Genomic DNA, 22505 nt, shown 5'->3' on the forward strand with positions numbered 1-22505 from the left:
ATCCTGGGCTGCTGGGATCCAGCCCTGCATCGGGCTCCCTGCTCGGCGGGGAGCCTGCTTCTCCCTCTCCCACTCCCCCTGCTTGTGTTCCCTCTCTCGCTGTGTCTCTGTCAAGTAAATGAATAAAATCTTTAAAAATAAATAAATAAATAAATAAAAAGTTGTCTTCTCAAAAAACAAAACAAAACAAAAAGTTGTCTTCTCATAATGTCCTGAGCAGGTAAGTTTGTCAAAGTGCTTTATCTTGTCTTAGAGAATACAGCATGATATAATCAATACAATGTTTCCTAAAATTTGGTAATTTGTATACCACTTTCATTATTTTTACTACATTCTTGTACTACACTACTTTTAAAAGATATTTTAATTTCAATTCATTTACTTTTTTAACCTAAATTTTTTTTAAAAATGTTTTATTTATTTATTTTTGCGAGAGAGAGAGAACACAAGCAGAGAGAACAGGCAGAGGGAGAGGGAGAAGCAGGCTCCCCGCCGAGCAGGGAGCCCGATGCAGGGCTTGATCCCAGGACCCTGAGATCATGACCTGAGCCAAAGGCAGACGCTTAACCGACTGAGCCACCCAGGCGCCCCTAACCTAAATTTTAAAGGAAACTTTAAATCATTATATAATGTCCCTATCCATAATACCAAAGTTTGATGTGCTTTTTATGTTTTCTAACCATTAAAATATGTATATAAGGGGCACTTTCTCTGCTTGCTGCTCTCCCTGCTTGTGCCGTGCTCTCTCTGTCAAATAAATAAATAAAATATTTTTAAAAATAAGAATAAATAAATAAATGCATAATTATTAATATCTATAAACATTTGTTCTGAACTACTTAAAATAATCTTAAGAGTATGTCAGTGAAACCAGGGCTGCAGCATACAAAACTCTAAGCGTGCCATTTATCTCATGGTCATGTCAAAGCTGTTCAAAGCTGTGATCGGACACATCAACCCTGAGTAAACCTGGAAAATTGGGGTGCCTGGGTGGCTCAATTAGTTGAGTGTCTGACTCTTGATTTCAACTCAGGTCATGATCTCAGGGTGGTGAGATCGAGCCCCGTGTCAGGCTCCTCGCTCAGTGGGGAGTCGGTTTGAGATTCTCTCTCTCTCTCCCTCTGCCCCTCTCCCAGCTCTTTCTCTCAAATAAATAAATAAATCTAAAAAAAAAAAAAGAAACAGTGGAAAATAGAAAGAGTACTTAGCACTGCCATTGATTTGTGGTGTGACTGCAGGTAGATCTTCTCATCTCTCTGGACCGCAGCTGCCAGATCTGAAATTTGAGGGGGGTGGACCAGAAGAGCCATAAAGCCTCCTTCTAGTTGTTATAATCTTTCTTTTGAGTAGCTTTAGTCATTCAGGGCGGGTGGGTGGCTCAGTCGTTAAGTGTCTGCCTTGGGTTCAGGTCATGATCCCAGTGTCCTGGGATCCAGCCCTGCGTTGGGCTCTCTGCTTGGCAGGAAGCCTGCTTCTCCCTCTCCCACTTCCCCTGCTGGTGTTCCCTCTCTTGCTGTGTCTTTCTCCGTCAAATGAATAAATAAAATTAAAAAAAAAGTTTGAGTAGCTTTAGTCATTTCGGATATCATTCTGAGGCTTTCCCTAGCTTTTAATCCCAGAGGAAAGCCTTGCTTTTATTGTAATTCAGCCAGATAGAATGGTACTTACAGACTGACGAAAATAATTTTATTTGCTCCTGTGCTTAGGAGATAAGATCAGGCAAATCTTCCAAGACAGGGATCACACTGGGCAAGAGGCAGCTCTAGGAAAATTATGGGATTTGATGTTATGGTACAAAGTCAGATGTTATCACTATGGTTATAGATATTGGTATCTGTGAACTTTTTTTCCCTCTTGTCTAGAGAGTAAACTCTTTGAAAGTAGGGGATGAAATCCTCATAGTGCATTAATGCAGTAGGATCTCAGTAAATGTTTGAAAATGGGAACAGAAGGGGAAGGAGAGAAAGGAGAAGGGAGAGAATGGAAGAAAGGAAGGGAAGAGAAAAGATGGGACTGGAGGGCTTGCCCTTTTATTCCTTAGAATAAGTGAAATCATTTTATTAGCGTCTGGGTGGCTCAGTTGGTTAAGCGGCCAACTCTTGGTTTCAGTTCAGGTCATGATCTCAGGGTTGTGAGATGAAACCCACCCCCCCCCCCGCGGGGGGCCTCCCCTCCTCCCCCCCCGGCCCCCCTCCCCCCCCCCCCCCCCGCTCATCCCCCTTTTCTTCCTCCTAAAAAATAAATTCTTTTTTTTTTTTTTTTTTTAAGCAGCACCTGGTGGTTCAGTCAGTTAAGCTTCTGTCTTCGTCTTGGGTCATGATCACGGGATCCTGGGACGAAGTCCGACTGGTTCTCAGTGGATGTCTGTTTCTCCCTCTCCCTCTGCCCCTCTCCCCACTTGTGCTCTCTCTCTCTCAAATAAATAAATAAAATCTTAAAAATAAAATAAAATAACAAGCTAAATCATTTTGGCTGATCACAGGAGTGACACCTAGATGTAAAGGAGGATTATTTCACTATTTCTTTCCCTGTGTTAATTTTCAAGAATGCATTATTTCACACAGTAGAAATGGCACATAGGATGTCTTTCTAATCCTTTCACCAGTTAAGACTATTTTGAGATTTCCCTTATGTATCTTTGATCTATTATTCATAAATCCACCCTATTTAAATGATTTAAATGCAATGCCTATTATTGTGTATTTTTATTAATTCATTTATTTATTCCCAAGATACTTTTGAGCACCTACTATGTGTCAGGACCCATGCTAGATATTGTTGAAAATATAATGATGAATAAGATATAGTTCAAGATCTCAAAGTTTTTATAGGCTATTTTGGGATACAGACAGGTAAATTAGAAAAGACCCTTGACATTTGTGAATTACTATTCATTGTTTCAGCTCTCCAATTCACAAAGAGCCTCAAAGATCCATGACATGAATTTAATTGTAGTGAGAATAATTACACTGATATTATGGGCTGTTGAGAGGATTAATTGAGATAATGCGTTTTTAAACACCCAGCATGAATTTGAATCAAGAGCACTGTAAGAATCTTGTAAAGGAGGGATTCACTTGGCTAGTCAAGCCAAACAGAGGGTGAGCAAATGGGATGGGTTGCAAGGAGGAGGGAAATGAAGGTAGACTATCCCATTCTCCAAATTTGGGGAAGGGAAAACATTTCTTGTAATTAATGAAAAAAATACATGAAATCAGCTGCACAAATTGTAAAACATAAGTCATAATCCAAGTTCTTGCATGGCACTATTTTTTAAAAATTACAAACTTTTTATCAAGATTGAAAAAAAGATTGAAAAGAAAAAGGATGAGCATGTTGGTGTAAATCTAGTGACGATCACTCCTCCCGCCATCTCCACCTAGATGACAATCTGCTTCCCTTCTGCACAAATATAGTTGTTCATATCAAATTGCACAGTTTGCATCACTTAGAACACAAATTTATGATGCATCTTTGGTTGTCAGTCTTTGTTAACTCTGATGATATTATTTGAGATTATCAAAAGCTTTTTCATTTTTCCTCCGGTCCTTTCTCAGTGGCTGTGTTCAGAGCAGCCTCTGTTCTCTGTTTGTTTGTCTCTTTCTTTCAGCTTGTATTGTTTTCTCTGGCTATTGTCTCTTCTTTGCCTCATCAGGTTTGGTGAGGTTGGTCAGATAGAATTAGTGTCTCCGAGACCAGACTGCCCTTGTGTGCTTTGAAGGTTCAGGACCTTGGACAGCAACACGGGTGCCCTCCCCATTTAAACATTCTCATCATGCCAGGCCTGTGCAACCAATAATGAGCAGTAATCATAAATGTATGTGTCAGGGACCTGCCATAAGACTCAATTTAATAAGTGTTATCCTAGCAGAATAAACAAGGTGTTGTAGGAGAACCAAGGAGGGAGAGATTGAATCTTCCTCAAGAATCTGGGAAGTTTCCCACAGAAAGTGACAGGATACTAGGACCTGGGAGAGTAATAGTCATAGTATCCAGCTGTTTGAGCTGAAAGACATCTCAATTGTCATTGTATGCAGTTTTAGTCTGAAAAAAAGTTTTGCATAATGTATCAGGATTAGGATGAACTGTGAATAAACAGAAAACCTAAATAAATAACTTAAAAGGGGTGCCTGGGTGGCTAAGTTGGTTAAGCATCTGACTTCAGTTCAGATCATGATCTTGGGGTCTTAGGACCAAGTCCCTTTGAATTGGGACCCTGCTTCTCCCTCTTCCTCTCCCTGTGCCCCTCCCTCTACTTGTGCTCGCTCTCTCTCTCTCAAATAAATAAATAAAATCTTATAAAAAAATAAATAACCTAAAAATAAGGTAGAAGTTTGCTTCTCTCATGTAAAAGAAGTCCAGAGACAGTCACTATAGAGCTTTATGAAGACTTCACAATCGCTAGAGGCCAAAGTCCTTATGTCTTTCTCTTCTACTATCCTTCATGGATTCAGTTCTGAAGGGTAACTCATGATGACAGCTAAAACTTCAGTCATCACTGAAGTTACAGGCAGAAATAAGGGGAGGGTTATAATGTTACCTCTATTATCTAAGTCAGCCCTTTTTTATTTTTTATTATTTATATTATTTATTAATTTGTGAGAGAGAGAGAGCATGCGAGTGGGGGGAAAGAGCAGAGGGAAAAAAATCTCAAGCCGACTCCCCGCTGAGCACAGAGCCTAATTCAGGGCTTGATCTCAAGGCACTGAGATCATGACCTGAACCAAAATCAAGAGTCAGATGCTCAACCCACTGAGCCACCCAGGCACCCCCTAAGTCAGCCCCTTTTAAGGAGATGTCCTGGAAATTCCACTCTATAATTTCCATTCACATTTTACTGGTCATTCCTTGCTGCAAGAGAAGTTAGGGAATATAATGTTTTAGCTGGACATGTTACAGCCCACAACAAAATGAGCATTTTGTTAGTAGGAAAGAAGAGGAGAATAAATATTAGATAGGCAACCTGTAGTCTCTCTCACATTTAATGAACTCTGGAAGGGATCTTGCCTCCTGTGTATCCCAGAGCTTATCCCAGTGACTGAATAAACTGAATTTTAGAAAAACTGCAAAATTTCCAATTCCTCATGAAAGTTTACTCTTTTTTCCAGAATTTCCGCTCACTGGTCCTTATTTCTCCTCTGAAGTCACCCTGAGCAAGTCTGCCTTTGTCTTACATGACAAACCTTCAGATATCTGGAGACACTTCCCATGTTCTGTCTCTTTCCCTCAGGTCTTTGCTTCTCCAGGACAATGAGAATTTTCAACCATTTCTTATAAGACACAACTCCTGGATTCTCCTTTCCAATTTGGCCTCCTGGCAGAAATTTTGTCCCAGCCTCGAGCCAGGAATTAATTAATCCATTCCAGCCATGGGCAGGTCCTAATTTCAGGTGCTGTCTGGACTCCATACTGACTAAAATTAGACCTTATAAATTATTTTATTAAATTCCGTTGCAATTAAACCTCTCACAGGGGTGCCTGGGTGGCTCAGTCAGTTAAGCGTCTGCCTTCGGCTCAGGTCATGATCCCAGGGTCCTGGGATTGAGCCCTACATCGGGCTCCCTGCTCTGTGGGAAGCCTGCTTCTCCCTCTCCCACTCCCCCTGCTTGTGTTCTCTCTCTCACTGTGTCTCTCTCTGTCAAATAAATAAATAAATAAATAAAATCTTTAAAAAAAATTCCCTTGCAATTAAACCTCTTACAGGGGCACCTGGGTGGCTCAGTTGGTTAAGCGTCTGCCTTCGGCTCAGGTCATGATCTTGAGATCCTGCCCTGTGTTGGGCTCCCCGCTCAGCAGGGAGTCTCCTTTTCCCTCTCCCTCTGCCCCCCCTGCTGCATGCACATGCACACACACTCTCTCCCTCAGATAAATAAATAAAATCTTTTTTTAATTACTTAATTTTTTATTAACATAATGTATTATTTGTTTCAAGGGTACAGGTCTATGATTCATCAGTCTTACACAATTCACAGCCCTCACCATAGCACATACCCTCCTCAATGTCAATCCCCCAACCACTCCATCCCTCCCATCCCCCTCCACTCCAGCAACCCTCAGTTTGTTTTCTGAGATTAAGAGTCTCTTATGGGTTGTCTCCCTCTCTGGTTTTGTCTTGTTTCATTTTTCCCTCCCTTCCTCTATGATCCTTTGTCTTGTTTCTCAAATTCCATATGTCAGTGAGATCATATTATAATTGTCTTTCTCTGATTGACTTTAAATAAATAAAATTTTTAAAAATAAATAGCAACAAAAAAACCTCTTACGAAATAGATGGGGGAGAAAAGAGAGACATATGAAAAGTAAAACACCAGCTCCAAAGTTGTCACCTGATATTCACAAAATATTACTTCCCTGAGTTTTATATTAATAGCCCCTGGCATGGTGGAGGTTTGCCCCTTGGTTGCAATGCCAGGATCTGCTTCCCTGCTTTCCTTGGAAATTGAACATCCAGGTCTCATTCCCCTATTTCTCTTCTCCTCACAGCCTTTGTTCTCTCTGACTAAAACATTGTTCACATACTGGATGGTGGAGCTTGCGCTCTCTACCCTGCAGAGTCAGATGGAGCTTTTCTGGAAGATGTAGCCTCTAGCTCAAGGCCTCAAATTTGCCTGATCTCCCATTAAGCACCCCACCTACCCTTGATACAGCCTATCTTTCTGGATTCCCTGATTAACTCTGCCTTTACGTATTTTTTTTAAAGATTTTATTTATTTACTTGACAGAGAGAGACAGCGAGAGAGAGAGCACAAGCAGGGGGGGCGGAGGGTCTGGAAGGCAGAGGGAGAAGCAGGCTCCCTGCTGAGCAAGGAGCCTGAGGCAGGACTTGATCCCAGCACCCTGGGATCATACCTGAGCAGAAGGCAGACGCTTAACAGACTGAGCCACCCAGGAGTCCCTGCCTTTACATATTTTATGAATATATTCACCATCCCATGTAGCCAATACATAGATCAAGATACAGAATTAAAAAAAAATTTTTTAGTATAGTTGACATATGTTACATTAGCTTCAGGTGTACAAATAGTGATTCAACATTTCTATATATTATGCTATGCTTACCACAAGTATAGCTACCATCTGTCACCATACAATGCTATTACAATATCACTGACTATATTTCCTATGCTGTACCCTTTATTCCCATGACATTCATTCCATAACTGAAAGCCTGTGTCTTCCACTCCCCTTCATCCATTTTACCCATTCCCTCTACCTCCCCTCCCTCTGGCAACAATTAGTTTGTTCTTTGTATTTATAGGTCTGATTCTACTTTTTTTGTTTATTTATTTTGTTTTTTAGATTCCACATATGAGTGAAATCATATGGTACTTGTATTTCTCAATCTCACTTATTTCACTTGGCATAATACCCTCTAGGTCCATCCAGGTTGTCGCAAATGGTGAGATCTCACCCTTTTGTGTTTGTATCATATTCCATTATGTATGTATACCACATCTTCTTTATCCACTCATCTATCAGTGGACACTTAGGTTGCTTCCATGTCTTGGCTATTGTAAATAATGCTGCACTAAGCATTGGGATACATATATCTTTTCAAATTAGTGTTTTGCTTTCTTTGGGTAAATATCCAGTAGTGGAATTATTGGATCATATGATATTTATATTTTTAATTTTTTGAGGAAACTCCATACTGTTTTTCACAGTGTCTGCACCAATTTACACCATCAACAGTGCATGAAGATCCCAAGATAAAGAATATTTATAGTCCCCTAGAAGGCTCCTGTGTGCCTCCTTTCAGTGAATACTCACTCCTCAATGACAACCTCTATTCTGGTGAGTTTTACCTGTTTTTGAACTTTAGATAAGTGGAATTATCCAGTAAGTACTCTTTTGTATTTGACTTCTTTCCTTCATCATTATGTTGGAGAGATTCACTCATGTTGTGAGTAGCACTATTTTGTTCTTTTCTATTGCTGTGTCCATTGTAGCAAATGCTTTCAATATCATTTCAATTTGAGTCCAAACTATAGCCAAGATTGAGAACCATGGTTCTAGCATCATAAAAAAAAAAGTGTTTGAATCCTATCTTCAAAACTATTTGACCTGGATTTCCTCCTGAAATGTCCACTCTCATGATCATTGGGCTCAATTAGCCTTTGAGGTTCACTTAATTACCATAGCCCTTACTTGACATCAAATTAACTCATCAAGGTCTAAGATAAGAAACAGCACACCAGCAGAACAGCATCTGGTACTTTTCTTTAGTAGGACCTCTTGTAGTAATCCAATGATTAGTTTTCTTTTGGCCCCCCAAGGTGACAGCTCAGGTATAAGGAGTTAAGATCACATCAGTGAATGTGGTGACAACCTTAGTTCAGAAATGACCTGTCTTAAATAAGAATCAATATTTTGTGTCCTATGGACACAGCTTTCAGGTTCCCTGTGGGAGATGAGTTTACTGCACTTAGGGAGATCCAAAGCCATGGCTTCCTACCAGACTTAAATACCCTGGCCTGCATGGCACTTTACCAATCAGGAGTTACTTTTACCATAAACAATGCTGCCTAATATCATAGCCCTCATTGCACCTCTGTTAGATTTCCAGGGAGACGGAACTATAAAGTCAACCCAAATTTCTCCTAAGAGAAGGAGAAAGGGAAAATGCTTTATTCATACTCCCTTCAGTTGACAGGTTACCAAGCAGATTAGGTCTGAAAATGTCTCTGCTCTTTGAGTCAAAAAACAGTATTTGGCATATCAAAATGCTTAATAGATGTTTTCCAATGAGTAAATTATGACAAATAACAACATTAAAGTGTTACATTCATCTAAAAACAAAATGACTTAGACTCTTATGTTACCTTGGGTAAGTCTTAATTTCTCCTAATTCCTGCTACCTCTTTTTGTGAGATGAAAATAAGAACTTTTCCCATTTCATTGGGATTGTTACAAGAATTAAATGACATACTGTATGTAAAAGATGTTACAAACAGCTAAGCTTAATCCTCATTACTATAGATGGAGAGAAGAGGTCTAGAGAGAGGGAAAGGGATTTGTAGCAGGTCACATAGGGTGGTGGAACTGTCCAGGTCTCCTGACTCCCAGGCTAGTGCCTGTCCACAATACCATGCAGCCCTTTCCACAAGTTGCTTCACCCCGTTATTGTTTAGGAAATCAAATATCACACACCAATCAGGACTTTAGTCCAAGAAAGAAAACTCTTGTGAAGGTCTACTTTGCACTGTATACTACTCACCCATCCTTCACAGGACACAGTCCACTCATGTGCCCTTCTCCTGGTATTAAGAGTGAAATTAAGATTTTTCTCCAGGCCATAAGAAAAAGTGGAAATTATGTTCTCAGCTTGCTGCTGACTAGCAGATGAAGGGCAAACAGAACCTCTAAGCATTCATTCTTAAAGGCTCTGGTTCCTTTTTCCTTTTCAATAGCCACTGCAAGGAGGGGGATGTGAAAAGCAATATGATCAGAATGTAATGAAAGAACAAATCTCACTGGGAGTTAAATACCATTGTTGAAAAAAAAAAAAGTCACCATGGGCAGAAGCCCAAAAATCAGAGGCTTCCCCCAGTGTTCTTTGAAACCATTTTTTTAAGCTGTTAAAAACACCCTTAAAATAAACCTACCATCTTGTGAGGACAGGAAGAAGGTTACCCGTCTTTCCATCACCATCTGCAGGGCTAGCTCAGCTTTAGGCTTCCTTGAGCCACACTCCCCCGCCTCCAGCCTGTTCTTTACAACATGGCAGGGTAGGGTTGATTATAGTCTCTTTCCCTAACTTAGCAAAATTCAGTTACAATGAAAATTTGAAGTGAACCAAGGAGAGACTATATAATAGTTCGCTTCACAATGCATTTTATTGTTGCAATTTCACATTCTCTAATAATTTCTAACATTGTGCTCAGCCATTTGTATTTATCAGTATAAATTTGGATCAGGTCAGTTTGTGAGTTGGGTCAGGGCTCAGCCTGCATTTAAGATGAGAACTTGATCTGCTACTGGGTTGGGTAGCAGGGCTCCTACTTTGGTTGGGATCAGGGTTTACTCTGTAGCTGTGATTAGGGCTCAGTCTGTTGTGGGCTATAAATATAGTCTGTGATTAGTGTAGAGACCTTTCTGTGATTTGCATAAGGGCTCCATCTGTGCTGGAATCAAGTCTCAACCTGTGACAGAGATCAGATTTGTTTATGGTGAGCTCTAGGATTCAATCAGAAGTTAGAGTCATAGAAGGACAGGGTTCTATTCCAGGAAAGAAGGGCAGGAAGTGTTGGTCAGAAGTAGAGTCCATTGAGAAGCTGTCAGACCAGAAGACTGAGCAGATGGGAGAACCAGAGAACCAAATGGGGGGTTAAAATAGAGTTGGTGACCTCCATCAAAATGGCCTACATTAAAAGGACTAACAACACCAAGTGTGGGTAAAGATATGGAGCACCTGGAACTTTCTTATATTGCTGGTAGAAATATAAACTGTAAAACTATACTGGACAACTCTTTGGCAGTATGTATAGAGGTAGATATATATATGTATACTGTATGGATCAGCACTTCCACTCCTGGAATTGGCAAACAACTGCTACACACAACATGGAGAAATCTCATGAACTAGTGTTAAGCAAAAGAAGCCAGACACCAAAGAGTAGATATTTTATGACTCCATTTATAAGAAGTTCAAAAACATACAAAATTAATCTATGATGATAGGAGCCAGATAGGGGTTACATTTGGAGGGGTTATAGACTGGACGGAGCATAAAGGAGCCTTCTAAAAAGATGGTAGGGGCGCCTGGGTGGCTCAGTTGGTTAAGCATCTGACTCTTGGTTTCTGCTCAGGTCATGATCTCAGAGTGGTGAGATCGAGTCCCACATGGGGCTCTGCACTCAGCACAGAGTGCTTCAGATTCTCTCTTTTCCTCTCCATCTGTCCCTCCCCCCACTCACTCGCTCTCTCTGAAATAAGTAAATAAAATCTTTTTTTAAAAATAGATGGTGTGGCAGAGCCTGGGTGGCTCAGTCGTTAAGTGTCTGCCTTTGGTTCAGGTCATGATCCCAGGGTCCTGGGATCGAGCCCCGCATCGGGCTCCCTGCTCTGCGGGAAGCCTGCTTCTCCCTCTCCCACTCCCCCTGCTTGTGTTCCCTCTCTAGCTGTGTCTCTCTCTGTCAAATAAATAAATAAAATCCTTTTAAAAAATAAAATAAAATAAATAAAAAAGATGGTGCAATCTATGTTTTGAACTGGTTGGTGGTTACACAGGTGAACACATGTAAAAATTCACTGAGGTGAACATTCAATATTTGCACATTTTACTACATGTAAGTTATATCTCAATGAGGGAAAAAGAGCAAGTGAAACCATATAGAGGTGTGGTTGGCTAGGAGTACCTGGCTGGCTCAGTTGGTAGAGCATGTGACTCTTGATCTCAGTATGGTGGGTTTGAGCCCATATTGGGTGTAGAGATTATTTAAAAAAAAATTTTTTTTAAAAATATGGTCGAGGGGCACCTGGGTGGCTCAATCAGTTAAGCTTCTGCCTTCTGCTCAGGTCATGATCCCAGTGTTCTGGGATCGAGCCCTGCATCAGGCTCCTTGCACAGTGGGGAGCCTGCTTCCCCCTCTGCTCCTGCCTCTCCCCCTGTGTGTGCTCTCTCTCTCTCTCTCTCTCTGCCAAAATAAAGAAATAAAATATTTTTTAAAAATAAAAAAATAAAGTGTGGTTGAGGACTGCCTGGGTGGCTCAGTCAGTCCTTTTTTTTTTTTTAAGATTTTATGTATTTGAGAGAGAGAGCGTGCACGAGAGAAAGAGAGAGAGAGAGAAGGTGCTCATGAGCAAGGGGGAGGGGCAGAGGGAGAGGGAGAAGCAGAACCCCCGTTGAGCACAGAGCCCAATGCAGGACTCCATCCCAGGACCCTGGGACACATGGGACTCAATCCCACGAACCTGGGATCATGACCTGAGCTGAAGGCAGACACTGAACCGACTGAGCCACCCAGGCGCCCAAGTGTCTGACTCTTGATTTCAGCTCAGGTCATGATCTCAGGGTCGTGAGATAGAGCCCTGTGTCGGGCTCCATACTGGGCATTGAGCTTGCTTAAAATTCTCTCTCTCCCTCTCCTTCTGCCCCTCCCCTCCCCTCTCTCTCTCTCTCTTAAAAAAAAATTATTTTAGGGTGCCTGGGTGGCTCAGTCAATTAAGCGTCTGCCTTTGGCTCAGGTCATGATCTCAGGGTCCTGGGATCAAGCCCCACATCGGGCTCCCTGCTCACCAGGGAGTCTGCTTCTCCCTCTCACTCTGCTCCTCCCTCCCACCCTGTGTTCTCTCTCTCTCCTGCTTTCACGCTCTCTCAAATAAATAAATAAAATCTTTTAAAAAAATTATTTTAAAAAAAGTGTGGTTGAAATAAAAATTAGCTAAAGACTGGCTGGAGAATTAACTCCTCAGTTAGGGCTTTTCTGCCATGCCAACTGTAGCATTACTACCGTGGCTTGTTGGGCCTGGGGAGTGGGCCTGGAGGGTGCCGGGAGTGAGAGGGTGCAACCTTTGAAGCAACCAGACTGGGCAGTAATATAGTGTTAAATAGCCACACACTTGGAGTCGGAAGTCCTGAGTTTGGATGTCAGCACTCTGCTTAGTATCTAATCCAGTGGGAAGCTCTGGTGTGTTGTGATCGGTCATGAGGTACACCACAAATCATTCACTGGTAATTATAAGGCACTGAAGCTTTTAATAATTTTCTCTTAATTCATTTCAATTCTTAATACATGTATTTGGTTAAAAACAAATTAAATCTTACAGAACAGTATACAGTGAAAAGTCCCTTTTGCTCCCATCCCTGGCTCCAAACACCAGTTCCTCAGTCTCCCTCTTGAGAGACAACCACTGTCATTGGCTTCTTAAATATCATTCCAGAGAGTCTATGCATATTCATGAATATTTCCTTGAAGAAAATCAGAGCAGACTCAAGGTATGCCTGTAATAATGTTGCTTGCATACTGAATGCTTTATTTTATTTTCAGAATGGAATTAAGTTTTCATTATAAAAATAATACATGCTTATTTAAAATTGTATAAAGTAAAAGTGAAAACTCCCTCCACCCACTGTACTACTTCTCACTCCTTAATTCCAAAGTCAACCACTGTTAGCAGTTTCCTATGTGGCCTTCCTAACATCTGTATGCATGTGTAAACATACAAAGAATAATACTATAAATAGTAAATTTGCAATGTGATTTTTTCATCAGTAATACATCAGAGATATCTTCCCACATCAATTACATACAGCTCAACTTACCCTTTTTTTTAAAGATTTATTTATTTATTTGAGAGAGAGAGTGGGGGTAGGGGCAGAGGCAGAGGGAGAGAGAGAATCTCAAGCAGACTCCCCGCTGACTGTGGAACCTGATGCTGGGCTCTGTCTCATGACCCTGAGATCATGACCTGAGCCAAAACCAAGACTGGGGCACTCAGCTGACTGAGCCACCCAGGCACGCTTCAACTCACCCTTCTTAATGGCTACATAGCATCAGATGTTTTCCACTGGGAGAGAAAAGGGTAACTATGGGGCAAGAATTACACATGGGTACATGTCCATCTGAATTATGTCATATGTGTCCCAGAAGAAAAAGTATGGAAAGCCACTGACTTAACCCATCTGGGTCTCAGTTTCTCATCTGCAAAATGGAGACAACAATGAGATCCTGACTACCTCACAAGATTGTTGTGAAGATTGCACAGAGAGGCAAATGGGTGACAGAGGACCTTGAAAACTGAAAAGTGCTGTGCAAATATGAGAGACTGTTCTTCCTGGAGGAGAGGAGTGAAGAGCAGTAGCTCCACAGTCTAAAGCCTACAACCAGCACTAATAATTGTTTTTCCTGCCCTTCTTCCATGAAATGAATTGATCATCTTTGCATAATAATTGTGAACATTTGTGGAGTTCTTTGTTAACCATCCTTCCAAGATATATATGTGATAAATACATATATTATATATATGTGTGTGTGTGTGTGTGTGTGTGTGTGTATAATCTTCATTTAATCCCTCCAACAACTCTGTGAAATAGGTACTCTTATTATTCTCTTTTGGCTGATTCAGCAGTCAAGGCTGACATAGTCAGCAAGTGGCAATCTTACTTCTGAATGATACTCTGTGCTATTCATTTGGAGGCTTTTGCCTTGCTTCAACTATATGGTTGGCCTGTGACTTGAATGGGCAGTTGGGGCATATGCATTGGAGAAAGAAGTGGTTCATTCCACTGAAAAAAAATAAATAAAAAGCAACCAATGACAAAACTCCTGAATCTCATAGGTAGTCACACTGCTGCCTGCTCTGAGACCCTTCGTGACTCCCTTCTGCTAAATAAAAGCCAAGCTCCTCAGCCTGGTGTTCCAGGCCTTCCTTGTCTAGTCAAATAACCTTTCCAAGCCTTTGTCTTATACCACAGGAATTTCTAAAATCAACTTCTCCATCATGTCGTATTTATCTAGGAGCCTGCTATGGGTTGAATTGTGTCTCCTAAGAAAAAGATATGTTGAAGTCCTGACCCCTAGTACCTCAGATTGTGACCTTGTTTGGAAATAGAGTTGTTGCAGATGTAACTAGTTATGATGGAGTGACACTGGAGTTGGGTGGAACCCGAATCCAATATGACTGGTGTCCTTATAAGAAGATGGCCATATAAAGAGAGAACGAGAACGCCACGTGACCATGAAGGCAGAGATTGGAACTATGCAGCTACAGGCCAAGGAAGGCCAAAGATTGCCAGTAAACCACCAGGAGTTAGGACGAGGAAAGAAACAATCCCCGTTCAGATTTCAGAGGGAATGCGACCTTGCTGACAACTTGATTTAGGACTTGCAAACTCCAAAGCTCTGAAACAATAAATTTCTGCTATTTTATGCCATCTAATTTGTAATACTTTGTTACCACAGACCCAGGAAACTCATACAGAGCCTCAGCCATTTAACCCCCACACTGCAGATCTGCGCCCAAGATGAAATCAGGCCTTCTTTCTCCTGTCCCACTCCTGTTCTCTTAGCTGGCCATAGCATCCTTGGCGGTCTGCTTGTACAACACTCAGACAATCACACCCATGACATTCCTGGTCTCCCCCTTCTCTTCAGGCTGGCAGCACACCAGTGGTCTGTTTACTTCCCGACATGCCCTGCACTGGGCCAGTCAGGTTCCCTGCCCCCTGCCTCTTCCTGGCTCAGGGCCAGCCCAGCCCCTCTGGGGAGACAGTAGATTGAAGCCCCCTTCTGGGTTGCCTAGGCGACAGTGCCGTCTGAGTGCCCTGGAGCCAGGCAGCTGTGGCTGCAGGGAAGGGAAGGACCAAGGGAAGGGGGGGCAGGGAACTGGGGGAAAGACCCAAGGATAGTCCTTAAAACTGGCTCTAGTACAAACCCAGAAGGTGAAATTAAAACTGCAGCCTTCCCATAACCAGCATTATAAAGCAACATGCAAGACTTGAGATGGAGAGGAAAGACTTTATTCAGGGAATTCTATAATGGAGCTCAGCTCTGTGAGTCTTTGAGTCCAAACCCCATTCAAACCTCTGCTTTGAGGCCTTTTGACAGCATGAAAGATCGAAAGATAACAAAATTCAGGCAAATGGGGCCTGGCATTTTGTACACCAAGGTCAAATCTTCTACAAACTGATTTAAGGTGCACAGTAACTGAAGAGAAAGATGCTTGTGATTTTAGGTCAATAAGCAATGCCTGCTGTGTGCAGGGAAACCTACAGGGTGCTATGTATAGGGGGTGGGAGTACAGGGAGGAACAAGACGTTATACTTGCCCTCCAGCCGCATACAGTCCTTCTTTCAATCATTACTGCAGGAATGGACTTTTATAACAGCATCCTGGAACTCTCCAAGGTAATTTTTCTCAGTCCATCGGATTACATAGGACTTCAGGGAGGCATGGGACTCCGTCCTAATCCATCAGGTCATCACATTGCCCTGGCCACAGATAGGTACAGAGGTGACCATATACCCAATCTCAGCCAATGACGAGTATTGAATCTTTTGCTAGAATTGCTGAGACGAATACATGTTCTCTCTTCTGTGCTAGAAGCTGCCATCATCTTGTTACTGCATGGAATCTAATATGAAGCCAACATGGCGGTGAGCACAGCTGAGAGATGGAGGAAGATTGGGAGCTGATGATGTTATTTGAGCCCATGAATCAAGTCATGCCAGATCTATCCCAGACTTTGGGGTATAAGAGCCAATAAATTCTAAGTTTCTTGAGGTGGTTTATGTTACTTCCAATTCAAAAGATTCAATGGGGTGCTTGGGTAGCGCAGTTGGTAGAGTGTCCCTCTTGGTTTCAGCTCAAGGCATGATCTTGGGGTTGTGAGATCGATCCCTACCTCAGGCTCCATGCTGAGTGCAGACTCTGCTTGACACTTTCTCTCCCTTGCCCCCCCCCCACCATTCTCTCTCAAAATAAATAAATAAATATTTTAAAAAAGAGAAAGATTCAATAAGAGATATATTAGGATCTCTTTTTAACTGATTAATGCTTTCCATTCCCTATGTAAAATATGCCAATTTATGCCTCTGTATCCTGAGCATTCACAGCCAATAGGCTGCTTTCTGCTACTTTGCCCCGAATTTGTTAGTTTTATTTATTTCTGAAATTATGTTATTTAATTAAATATTAAGTAAACTGCAGAAATACAAGTGCAAAAGGAAAGACAGTTCCTGCTTCTATGAAAACTAAGCTAAGGGGCGCCTGGGTGGCTCAGTCATTAAGCGTCTGCCTTCGGCTCAGGTCATGATCCCAGGGTCCTGGGATCGAGCCCTGCGTCAGGCTCCCTGCTCAGCAGGGAGCCTGCTTCTCCCTCTCCCACTCCCCCTGCTTTTATTCCCTCTCTTGCTGCCTCTCTCTCTGTCAAATAAATAAAATCCTTAAAAAAAAACACAATTAAGTTAAATGTTTTCAAAAGACTGGGTAAAAAGTGAGTATTTAAAAATTACTTTGGGGGGTACCTGGGTGGCTCACTTGGTTAGGCATCTGCCTTTGGCTCAGGTCATGATGTCGGGGTCCTGGGATCGAGCCCCGCATTGGGCTCCCTGCTTGGCAGGGAGTCTGTTTCTCCCTCTCCTTCTGCTCCTCCCTCCCTCTAAAGAGAGAGAGAGAGAGAGAGAAAAAGAACCTTAAAAATTAAAATTAAAATTACTTTGGGGTTAGATATGGATACATACATAGTTAAAAATGAAAATAAAAACATGGATGGGTTTTACACTTAGCTTTGGAAGAGTCTTTAGGTTCTTTTTCCCCTCTAAAGAAACCAATGCTGGAAATAATGGACGATGCATATTGGGTGGGAAACAGGCCCTTAATTGTCTCATAAAAAGCCTGGCAGCTTCCACCTGGGACAATTGGAACATTTGCTCTGGAGGAAGCCAGGCACTAGGTAAGAAGTCTACCTATCCTGAGACCACAATATTGTTAGGAAGCCCAAGCTAGTGGCATTGAGAGAGGGATGCCCTGCTAACCCCCAGCATTTCTAGCCATGTCAGCATAGGTACCAGCCAAGTGAGTGAAAAGCCATCTTGGATATCTAGCCCAGTTGCGTTTTCAGATGACTCCAGCCCTTGCCACCATTTGACTGCAACCTTATAAGAAATTCTGAGTGAGGGCGCCTGGGTGGCTCAGTCGTTAAGCAGCTGCCTTCGGCTCAGGTCATGATCCCAGGGTCCTGGGATCGAGACCCACATCGGGCTCCCTGCTCAGCGGGAAGCCTGCTTCTCCCTCTCCCACACCCCCTGCTTGTGTTCCTGCTCTCGCTGTCTTTGTCTCTGTCAAATAAATAAATAAAGTCTTTAAAAAAAAAGATTAAAAAAAAAAAAGAAATTCTGAGTGAGAATCACCCCACTGAGACCAGTCCACCCACAGAAGCACAAGAAATAGTAACACATTTTTTGTTTTAAACCACTTTATATTAGTTTGGTTTGCTCTGCAACAACAGATAACCAGCCTCTTGTGGATGAGAGGAGAGAGTCACAAGAAAAGGAAGCCACTAATGTCAAATACCATAAGGAGATCAAAGAGGGTGAGAAAGGGCCATTGTATTTCACAATTGAGAAGTCAGCATTGTCCTTCAAGCATGGCAGTTTCAATAGAATGGTAGGAGTGAAGGCAAATTGGAAGTGTTCGTAGGGCAAGTGAGTGGTAAGAAACAGATACAATGGCAGATTCGTCTTTTTTCTTTCCTTCTTTTTTAATGGCTTAACATTCACTTATGATTCTTACCTGAATCAATTATCTCATTGGAGATGGCAAAATGGAGAATTTCTATCAGTCCTTCTACATTTATTAGCTGACATTCTTCTGCAAAGAAGAGTTTTCCCTCATCAATTGGGGATAAACCTAATTTCTTCCTAAAATGACACATTAAATGCTTCATTCTTTCTCTTCAATTACCAGTTTCCTGACAAAGGAGTTAGTGTCATTGTATTTCCATTGGTGGTAAATGAGATTCTCCCTGCTTCTCTCTTCAAGTATCATTATGGGCTCATGTGTGGACTCATGTATCACATTTTTTCAGTGTGTTACAATCAATTACAGACTAAATTAGTCTTTAAAAGAAGCAATGGAGGATAGGGCTAAGACCAGAAAATTCCTGGAAGAATACAGTGGTTAAAAAAATACACACACACACACACACACCCTTATCAATGATCAAAAAATGGAAATCAAAATTATATAAAAGAGAAAAAACTACAAAATATCCAATTCTGCTACTGGATATATAACCCAGAGAAATTCTCACATAGGTCTCATAAGGGGCATGTATGAAGATATTCACAGCAGTGTTGTTTTGGGTTGTGAGGAGCAATTTTGGGTGTCTATAATTGAAGAAGTCCTTAAGCAAAATGTGGTGGGTGGAGTACTATTCGGTAGTTAGAAGAGGTAGAGCAGATCTTAAAAACATGTTACTGCAAGGAAGAACAAAAAGAAAAATATATATATTTTACAATATTATTTATGTAAGAAAAAAATACATGAATCTAAAACAATAATACACATTTTTAAATAAAATCTACAAACAAAAGGATATATACTTAACATACTGGAATGATTTCCTGGGGTGAGAAAGGGGAATGAGATTGGAGAATATGGATGAAAGAGAATAATAAGTAAAATCAATATGAGAGGCTTTGTGAGAAGAATAGGATCAAGCCAATCCCCTATATTTAAATAAAAATAAATAAATGATTAAATAAATAAATTGTGATAGTCTTTCTGGAAAGTAAAACCTTTAAAAACATTGACCTTGCAATTTTTTTAGAAATCTAGCCTAAGGAAATAGAAACTTATGCTTATTAGCATTATAACAGTAAGAAAAATGGTCAGCTTGTGTTCTAGTGCTCTCACCCACAGCCTGCAATGTACATCCCCAGGTGTTTCAGGGAGGCCTCAGGGGTGTTTCCAGGTGTATTGTGATGTGCTTGCGAACAAGTATAGTCATGTGATATTGGGGGTTAAATGCATCATTTCCTGCTCCAGCTTCTTCCATGTGGTATTGCTATTTCCACTGCCTTTGCTGGGCATGGTTACAATGGCCATTGCGTTCTACCATTTCTGGAGTCCTTCAGTTGCTAAGGCTGCAGTGTTATTCTGTGATGGAGCCGAGACTATCTGGCTCTTCTTTTGGTTTTACACACCATTAAAGGTTTATTGTTGTGTGTTACAATTTTTCTGGAAGTAACTCTTTCGGTGTTTTCTTATCATCTCCCTCCTCTACTCATTCCCCCTCCAGGAAAAACAAACAAACAAACAAACAAAGACAAAGCAAAAAACAACACCTGCAAAGCATGCTGGAAGACAAATACAAATAACAGATGTGCTGGGCTTAAAAGTGAAATGAGAAATGCAAATCAAACCACAATGAGATACCACTTCACAGCCATTAGATGGCTGATATTAAAAAAAGAAAAGAAAAGAAAAGAAAAGAAAAGAAAATGACAAGTGTTGGTGAGGATGTGGAGAAATTGGAACCCCTGTGCGCTGCTGGTGGGAATGTAAAATGGTGCAGCCACTGTGGAAACCAGTTTGGTGGGTTCCTCAAAAAGTTAAGTATAGAATTACTATATGATGCAGCCTTTCTCCTCCTAGGTGGAATACAAAATAACTGAAAGCAGGGACTCAGACACTTGTATACCAATGTTCATAGCAATATTATTCACAATAGCAATAGTCAAAAGGTGGAAGCAACATAAATGTCCATTGATGAATGAGCGGACAAACAAAATAGTGGAATATTACTCTGCTTTAAAAAGGAATACAATTCTGATACATGCTACAACATGGTTGAACCTTGAAAACAGTACAGCAAGTGAAATAAGCCAGACACAAAGGGACAAATATTGTATGATTCCATTTGTATGACATACCTAGAATAGGCAAATTGATAGAGACAGAAAGTAGAATAGACGTACTAGGGACTGGCAGGGAAGAGAATGGGAAGGTTATTGATTAAGAAGTACAGAGTTTCTGTTTGGGTTGATGAAAAAGTTCTAGCAATGAATAGGGGTGATAGTTGAATAACTTTGTGAATGTAGTTGGTATAGACTGAATTGTGCCCTGCTCAAATTTGTATGTTGAAGTCCTAACACTCAATGTGATAATATTTGGAGATGGGGCCTTTGGGAGATAATTAGGTTTTGAGGTCAGGAAGATGGGGCCCTCAAGTTGAAATTAGTGCCCTTATAAGAAGAGACACCAGAGAATTTGATCTCTCTCTCTCACCGCCCTCCCCACCCCCGTCATGTGAGGGCACAGTGAGAAATCAGCCATCTACAAGCCAGAAAGAGAGCTCTTACCAGAAACTGACCGTGTTGACACCTTGATCTTGGATTTCTGGTCTCCAGAACTGTGAGAAAATAAATTTCTGTTGTTTAAGCCACCAGCCTATAGCATTTTGTTATGGCAGCCCAAGCTCGGACAATAGTTAAGGCCACTGAACTGTATACTTGAAAATGGTTAAAATGGTAAGATCTATTATGAATATTTTACCACAATAAAAAAAATAAAAAACAGAAAATGAAATGGCCAATTCTGTTATCTTGCCTCTCCTTTGCAAATCTCTCGATGCCAATCTCAGAAAGGCATTAGTAATTGTATAGCGATGACTCTTGTCCAAATCCCTCAGCCCTTCTGCCTTATATGGATGAGGAAAATGAGGATCACCACAATAAACTGATTTAACGGGGATCGTAGTTCTCTGTTCCTCACCATGTATACCCTACCTTCAAGAATGGCACTACTATCACCCAGTTGCCCAAACCAAAGATCTTTCTCATCCTTGATTCTCTCTCATCTTCCTCAGCAGCTATGTCTTGATGATTCTACCATCTCTGCCTCAGTTTGGGTCACTTTGGTTGCTTGCCTAACAACACACATGGATGTGGTCCATACTTTCTTTTTTTTTTTAAAGATTTTTATTTATTTACTCGAGAGAGAGAGAGAGAGCATGAGCAGGGGGAGGAGCAGAGGGAGAAGAGGAGGGAGTAGAAGACTCCCCACTGAGCAGGGCCCCCGACATCAGACATAGCACCAGGATGGCCCCGGGGGGTTGATCCCAGGACCCCGAGATCATGACCTGAGCTGGAGTCAAATGCTTAAGAAACTGAGCCATCCAGGTATTCCTGTGGTCCATTCTTTCTTTTGCACCCCTTAACTGGCAAGGTGAGGTGGCCCAAGGCCTGACCTGGCTCTCTCCCTTGTTTCTTCCTGGCCTGCAAGGCAGCCTCAGTGGGGTCTTTTGGTTACTGGATTAAACTGCTTGCCTGCCCCTTTTCTTCTGGTGGGAAATACATTTGACCAAATTGGAGTTTTAAGAGTTGAAACTGGGATTTGGGCATTGGGGTGGAAATAGGCATGATTTTGTTCAAGGCTCTGGAGACCTATTAAAGGAGAGAAGAATGCCATAGTCTATGGGCATTCTACAGAAGGCATTGGGACTGAAGCCCCAAGTAGTAATATGTTACCTGCCACGGGAAAGTGAAGGACGGGATTCAGGAAATACTAGGACCCTGAGATCAAGAGCAGGGATCAAAAGTGGGACACCTAACTGACTGAGCTACCCAGGTGCCCCTGACCAATTACATTCTTAAAATTTTCCCTGTCCACTTTCCCCAGCCTGTTTCACCTGGTAAACTCCTAGTCATCCTTAAGCTCTTAACTTCTAAGAATTTATCTCACCATCCTCCAAGGAGACTTGTAAACTCTTTGAAGTCTGGGACTCTATCTTCATTGTATCCCCAGGGCCTGGCATTGCTGACGACTGAAAGATCATGTACCTAGTGATTGTCAAAGTGGAATTTAAAATGTCCGTTGCCACAGATTCATCCACACTTCTCTCTCATGGGGCCAGCCTAGCACTGTAGCACTGTGCCTTGTCAACTTGTAATGTGTTCTCTCCCTACTCAGTTCCCGGTTGGTGGCTGCATGTGGAGAAAGGCTGAGGATAATGCTTTATTGAAACGATCTAGTCAGCAGTTTAGCTGCACCCTCACCCAC

This window comes from Callorhinus ursinus, unplaced genomic scaffold (genome assembly GCF_003265705.2).
Source record: "Callorhinus ursinus isolate GAN/ISIS: 27379988/994484 unplaced genomic scaffold, GSC_fseal_2.0 scaffold42, whole genome shotgun sequence".
NCBI lineage: Eukaryota > Metazoa > Chordata > Mammalia > Carnivora > Otariidae > Callorhinus > Callorhinus ursinus.